The sequence below is a fragment of the Zootoca vivipara genome, chromosome 5 (genome assembly GCF_965207765.1).
Source record: "Zootoca vivipara chromosome 5, rZooViv2.hap1.1, whole genome shotgun sequence".
Lineage (NCBI taxonomy): Eukaryota > Metazoa > Chordata > Lepidosauria > Squamata > Lacertidae > Zootoca > Zootoca vivipara.
This window is the reverse complement of record NC_142588.1, coordinates 91,094,605-91,102,323: the sequence shown is the minus strand read 5'-3', so window position 1 is coordinate 91,102,323 and position 7,719 is coordinate 91,094,605.

The following is a 7,719-nucleotide window of genomic DNA, read 5'->3' as shown; positions in this document are numbered from 1 at the left end:
TGTAGTGTTGGAAGGGACCCTGAGGGTCATCTGGTCCAACCCCCTACAATGCAGAAATCTCAGATGAAGCATCCATGACAGACAGATGACAATCCAACCTCTGCTTTAAAACTTCCAATGAATGATAGTCCACAACCTCCTGAGGGAGTCCGTTCCACTAAGAAACAGCTCTTTCTGTCAGAAAGTTCTTCCTGATGCTTACAGCATGTTATGGTCTTAGAGAAAATTATATGAAAATGTCCACAGGGACCTCACCTGTTCTCCAAGAACAGTCTGCAGCTCATCAGGCCCTGGAGATTTTAATTCATTTTAAGGTAACTAGGTGTTCCTTTACCACCACCTTATCTATTTTTGGCTGCAGCTCCCTCCATTTATTATCACCAGGCTGGGCATTGCTTTCTTTTTGGGTAAAAACAGAAGCAAAGTAGTTGTTGAGTAGTTCCGCCTTATATCTGTCACCCACTAGCATTTCTCCTTCTTCTCCACACAGAGGACCTACCACTTGCTTGTTCTTCCTCTTGCTTTGAACACAGCCAAAGAAGCCTTTAAAAGTTTTTTTTACCTCTCTTGCAAGCCTGAGCTCATTCTGAGCATTAGCCCGTCTGACATTCACCCTGCAACTGTTGGCTATTTGTGTATATTCCTTCTTTATGATTTCCCATCTTCCACTTCCTATAAAGGCAACAAATATTGCAGATGTAAGCATGCATACACACCTTGCCACAACCCGGAAGCAGCAGTAAAAGGAGGCGGGGTGTAATGGAGTGGGCTTATTTCAGATTTTAATATTGTGCAGCTTGAAGTGACTGGATGCATAAAAATGGACTCCTTTTGGAATAAAAATGGTCTAGACCCATTTGTTTGAACCCAAACTTTACTTGCAGAACTTTCTTCAAAACAGAACAAAAAAGCAGTAAATGATTCAACCAAATAATTCCATACATCATAATTCCATTTTACAAATAAAAGATAATTCCAAACAGACCTATAAGACAGACCTCCCTTTTGCCTGAGGCTGTGCACCCTTAATCTCAGAAAGCATGAGAACAAAAAAATCAGCCAACACCCTTCCAAGATGGTGATTTTGCAATTCAAAACCTCTCATGTAATCTAAGGTTAAACACTCACGTGTTAGGTAGCAGAGAAAAAAAACAATAGTTAATCATCAACTATTCTACCTCTCTTGTACCTGTGATACAGTGATGATATTTTCATTATCTGGACCCATGGTCAACAGACCCTGGACACCTTCCACCAGACATTCAATAACTTTCACCCCACCATCAACTTAACAATGAACCAATCTATGCAATAAATACATTTTCTGGACACTACTATAAAAATACAGGATGGACGCATAGACACCACCTTATACCGAAAACCATCTGACAGACAAACATATCTACATGCTTTCAGCTACCATACCAAACACGCCAAACAATCAATCGTACATAGCCAGGCTCTACGTTACAGCCGCATCTGTTCCAACTCAACAGACCGGGATTCTCAACTAAGATCTATAGCAAACCTTTTTGGAACTAAAATACCCGCCTGATGAAGTTAAACAACAACAAAGCCAGACTGATACCCAGAGAGAACTTGCTGCAAGACACACCCAAAAGAGAAAATAATGGAACACCACTATTAATCACTGTTGGTATTAAAGGGTTAAGTTATACTAGACCGGGGGTCGGCAACCCGCGGCTCCGGAGCCGCATGCGGCTCTTTTACACCTTTGCCGCGGCTCCGGGGCGGATACTAACGCCACCGTCGCCTGCCGCCCTCCCACGGCGCCCCTGTGCGCCTTTCTTTTGGTTTTTTCCCCCCGGCGCGCGTGTGGATTCCTCTCTTTTTTTCCTGAAGCTGCCGGGCTGGGGGGCGGGACCTGGGAGGAGGTGAGGGGCGGGCTAGGCTAGCATGGCGGCGCGTTATTGGCTGGCTGACGCTGACGCCCCTCCCTCCTAACTGGCCCGCCCCTCGCCTCCATGCCGGCTGCAGCTTCCTCTTTTATTTTTCTCCTCCCGCCGTTGCCGGGCGAGGGGCGGGTTAGCGAGGCGCCACGCTAGTGGCTGACTGGCGTGACGCCCCTCCTCGCTGGCCAGCCCCTCGCCCAACAACGCCGGGAAAAGAGAAAATTAAAAAGGAAGCACCGGCCGAGCGAGGAGCCCCGCCCAGCAACCCTCCGGGCACAGAGCCTATGCCTGAGCCAGCGGGCACGGAGTGGCAGCCCTGCCTGCCAGGGCGTGCTGCCAAGCGCCAGGGCCGGAGACGGCTGGGCAAGCCAGCAAGCCTTGGGTGCCTGGTTCCTCAGCGGAGTCTCCTGGGACAGGGAGAACTTAGCTGAGGAAATAGAAGGTGTGTGTGTGTGGGTGTGTGTGTGCGAGTGAGTGAGTGAGAGACAGACAGACAGACAAACAGACTGTGAAGGAGAGGGGGGAGCCTTGCCCCCTTCTCTGTTTCTTCCCCTCCCTCCCATCCCTAGTCTGTACAAAGTGGGCCAATGCCATGTGGGGAATTGCTTGATAGGCATGGAGTGATCGGCCAATAGGGGTGTAAGGAGGGGAGGCCGAAGAGGGAGGCTGGTCAGGCTTTACCCCACCCTCTAAGAGAGGCATCATAGAATCATGGAATGGGGTGGAATTGGAAGGCACCCAGGGATCATCTAGTCCACCCCCTGCAATGCAGGAATCTCAACTAACGTATCCAAATGGTCCTCCAACCTTTGTTTCAAAGCCTTCCCAGAAGGAGAGTCCACCACCTCGGGGGGGCGGGGCGCCAGAAGGTGATCTTGCCTAGGGCGTAAAAAACCCTAGCACCGGCCCTGCTAACGAGGCCAACTGGCCTGGGCCAACAAGGCTCCGCCCCTTGTCCGCCGGGCGCGCTCCGGCTTTTCTCGATCGCGAGGCACGCACTTTTGCCGGGCGACCTCCACTGCCGTGCGCCATCAACAGCATTTTAAAGAGGCGCAGGGCAGCACATGACTCCGGCTTTCCGGCTGGCTTTCCCGAGGGGGCCAGCAGCGCGCGCGCCTCCAGTCTCACATTTCCACCACGTCTTCTTTCTTGGAAAGGGCTTTTACGAGGCGAGCAGCTACTTGTGGAAAAATGTAACCGAAGGGGAGGAAGGAGGAGAAGAGCTGAGCGGGCGGTGGCGGGGTGTGTGTGGAGGAAAAGGAGGGACACACACACACACGTCCCGGGCGCCCTCCATCCTTTCCTTCCTTCCTTCCTTCCCTCCCTCCCTTTCCTTCCTTCGCCAGCCACTCAGTCTCTCCAAGGTACAGTCAGAGGGCGCTTTAGCCATGCCTGCCCCCTGCGGTTGCTGCTGCTGCTGCCACTCCAGCGCTGAGGAGGCTCCCGTTCCCCGGCCCCTGCTGCTGCTGCTGCTGCCACTGACAGACGCCCGGGGAAGCGGTGAGGAGTCGGAGCCGTGCCACTGCCCCTCACCGCCTTCGTCCCTCGTTGGCATATAGCCCCCCCCGGGGGGGCTGGTGGCTTTTTTGTATGGTTGGACAAATCCATCTATTTCTGGTCTATACTAATTCTGCACAAGTCCATTCCATTAATCTGCCACCTATTTAAACAAGAACCCAAAAAACACACATTTTGAAATGTATATTCTTTTAAAAAGACATGTTTCTAAAGATATTTTCGCTTTTTTAAATAGGCATTTTTAAACAGAGGGGGTTTTTTTGGCCAGTAACTACATTTGAACATCTGAGAAGTCTAAAAGCCAGTAGATAATGATCCTAACCATGTTTCTCAGAAGTAAGTCCCACTGAATTATATAGCATTAAGGTAAGAAACAATATATGCAGTGTTATATTTGTTTTAAATGTCGCAATGGTTTTGCGGCTCCCAGTTTGTTTGTTTTCTTTGGAAACGGGTCCAAGTGGCTCTTTATGTCTTAAAGGTTGCAGACCCCTGTACTAGACGCTCTGAAAACTGAGCAGCTGAGCATCATGGACCATCTGGGAATGTTAGACAGTCTGTCTGTATAAATAGTCAGTTCCTTACATGTGCTCGCTCTCTTAGTAACGGTTTTTTTCTCTTGGTTGCTGTTTGTAGTAGAAATCATAGTAGAAATCATGCCTCAAGCTTGTGCACTGAGGCAAAGTTTTGTTTAAGTTTTTCTTGCCCAGAGATGAAGGATGTCTGCCTTATCTCCAGGCTATGTTTTGAGTTTGCAACGTGCTCCAGAGTTCCTGAATTTACGACTCCCGCTGACTGATCCTTAACCTTTGCCGTTGCGCAAACGCTCTGCTGAAAAGGAAGATTTATGTCCGGAAGCGCGACTGGACTAGTAAAATTGTTTACTTAAACATAAACTAATTAAAGGTTATGTACAATCACATACAGCTCCCAAGTTAAAACAGTTCAATGCATCATCAGAGATCTACAACCTCTCCTAGACAATGACAGTTCTCTTTCTCAAGCTCTGGGAGGAAGACCTTTCATTGCCTACAGACAGCCACCCAATCTTAAACAACTCCTCACCCGCAATAATACAACCACCAGACTTACATGGACACTGGTTAACCACCAGACTTAACATGGACACGGGGAAAAGCAAGGCACAAAAGAAAGCTAGATCATGCATAATGAGATAAGAATCCAAAATACATTTTTTGGACACTACTATAAAAATACAGGATGGACATATAGACACCACCTTATACAGAAAACCAACTGACCGACAAACATATCTACATGCTTCTAGCTACCATCCCAAACATACCAAACAATCCATCGTATACAGCCAGGCCCTACGTTACAACCGCATCTGTTCCAACTCTACAGACAGAGAATCTCACCTAAGAGATCTACAGCAAACCTTTTTTGAACTAAAATATCCACCTGATGAAGTTAAACAACAGATCAACAGAGCCAGACTGATACCAAGAGAGAACCTGCTACAAGACAGACCCAAAAAAGAAAATAACAGAACACCACTAATCATCACATACAGCTCCCAAGTTAAAACAGTACAACACATCATCAGAGATCTACAGCCTCTCCTGGACAATGACAGCTCCCTTTCTCAAGCTCTGGGAGGAAGACCTTTCATTGCCTACAGACATCCACCCAATCTTAAACAACTCCTCACCCACAATAATACCACCACCAGACTTAACATGGACACTGGTACCAGAGCCTGCAATAAACCCAGATGCCAACTTTGCTGCTACATACACCCGGACAACACCATTACTGGCCCCAACAACATCAAACATACCATCTCAGGAATATTTAATTGCTCATCTTCTAACATTGTGTATGCCATCAAATGCCAACAGTGCCCTTCAGCTCTCTATATTGGACAAACAGGCCAAACCCTACGTCAAAGGATAAATGGACATAAATCTGACATCAGGAATCACAAGACAGAGAAACCAGTAGGAGAACACTTCAATCTTCCAGGACGTTCTATACAAGATCTCAAAGTAGCTGTCTTATTACAGAAAAATTTCAGAAACAGACTGGAAAGAGAGAAGTTGCTGAATTGCAACTCATTACCAAGCTTAAAACCATGGAGAGACCTGGTCTGAATAAGGACATTGGAGTCTTATCTCATTATACATGATGAAGCTATCTTTAGCCACCTCACCCCTTGCTTTTTCCTGCAAGACCAATTGCAGTCATTAACAGTCATTAACAGTTACAGGTACCGGTAGGTAGCCGTGTTGGTCTGACGCAGTCAAAACAAAAGAAAAAAAATCCTTCCAGTAGCACCTTGGAGACCAACTAATTTCGTCATAGGTATGAGCTTTCGTGTGCATGCACACTTCTTCAGATACATGAAAGTTCATACCTATGACAAACTTAGTTGGTCTCTAAGGTGCTACTGGAAGGATTTTTTATTTTATTTTGTTTTAAGTCGTCAACAGGTTTACCACTCCTATCAGCCAATCACCCATTCCCACACCCTTCTGAGTAATACCCCTCCCCACCCTCCCACTATATATATGGTTTTGGTGACTTCTGTTTCAGTGTATCTGAAGATGTGTGTATGCACACGAAAGCTTATACCCAGAACAAACTTAGTTGGTCTCTAAAGTGCTACTGGACAATATTTATTTATTTATTTATTTCAACTACGACGACTACCTACCTGAATCAACTGTTCTGGGCACTCAGAGAGAGCCGTTTCTAACTTGGTATTGTCAGCATGCTGTTAGTGACTCCTGGAAGGTTGCTCAGGAAAGTATAAATACAAGGAAAAGTCTCTTAGCGTCCTTCTTTATTTCAATATTTAGAGAGAGGCTATAGAACCCAACCTCTTGGATAATGGCGTTGTCCCAAGTGAATCTCCACCCCCTCTCCCTGTCTTGCCCACTCCCTCATTCATCACTCTCATTGTCTCCTCTACATGTGCTGCTCCGTGCCCTCTGTCTTTGAGCTCTTTTACTTCTTTACTTCTACTTCTAAGGCTCGCCAGGTTCTGGGAGATGGAGGGTCTGGAATGCTTTCTGATGGCAAGCTGGGTGTTGTTCTGGCTCTCCCATGATTTCCCAGCTTTCCCCCTCATCTGCCTCTGAGCTGCGACTTCCCTCAACCCCCTGTTGTAAATCTATTCTATACTGTCTTCCTCTTGCTCCTCCCTGGAAAGGTCAGGATGGGGAGGCGATCTCCACCATTCCTCCTCTGCCCAGTCCCTGACAGGTATACTCCAGTGGAAAATCACCCATGTCCATTTCAATTACAAACAGGCACTCCCCATTTCAGTGTCAATTAAATAATTATACTTAACAGGACTTACATGTGCTCCGCTGTTGCATGCAAGGACCTAGACTGCAACCCCTGCAGAAATCAGGGGTTCCCTGTGCATGCCCGTCTTAAATCTCCACCCATCTGTAAGCTCCTTATGCAGCTGTGCTGGTCCAAGGGTAAACTGAGAGGTGAGGTCCAGGGCCAGTCTGAAGTCTAGAGAGTCCACAAGAGGTCAGTCCAATGAAGTTGAGGCAGGAAACTAGGCGAGGTCAGAAGCAGGAACACGGGCAGGAATCCAAGGCAGGTCTGAAGCAGGAACACAGGCAGGTCAGGTACTGGCACACAGGTGGGGTCTAGCAGTCAGCAATGTTGCTTCCGCAACCTGGGACAGGGTCTGACCACCTTTTATCTCTGCCGAGGTAATGGCCAGTCCTGATCCCCTGATGACTCACCACCTTGCCTTGCCTGAATGCAAGCACTCCTCCTGCGTGTACTTAGGTCTCTCCTCCTCTCAGCCCTGAGCCTCCCAAGTTACAGAACTTGGGAGACCCCGGAGGGTGGCTGGACCTAGGAGCCACCTCAGCTCTAGCCGGCAGTGGTCTCCTCTGCACCTGGACCCAAGACAGGCTCAGGCCCCAGATTTGGCTCAGCTGGTGCTGGTTGCAGGGGAGGCTGAGTAGACTGAGGCTCCTCAGGATCGGGTCCCAACCTCAGTTCAGCCGACGTCCCAGGCAAAGGGTCCGGTGCAGGCTGCAAGTCCTCCGGCTCCAAGTCCCAGGCCATCACAGGAGCCACACCAAAAAGTATGGCCATCACAAAAAGTGATGTTGCAAACAGACAGGACAGCACCCAGAGATGCCTGTGCTCTTGGTTTTGTTCCACTTAATTTGAAGCATATTACTTATGGAGCATATTAAATGCTTCAGCTAGCTGTGTGGTATGTTTTAGATAGGGTGCCTGATAATTTCACTGACTGGTAGTCCATCCACCTTTGGAGCCAACTGCTACT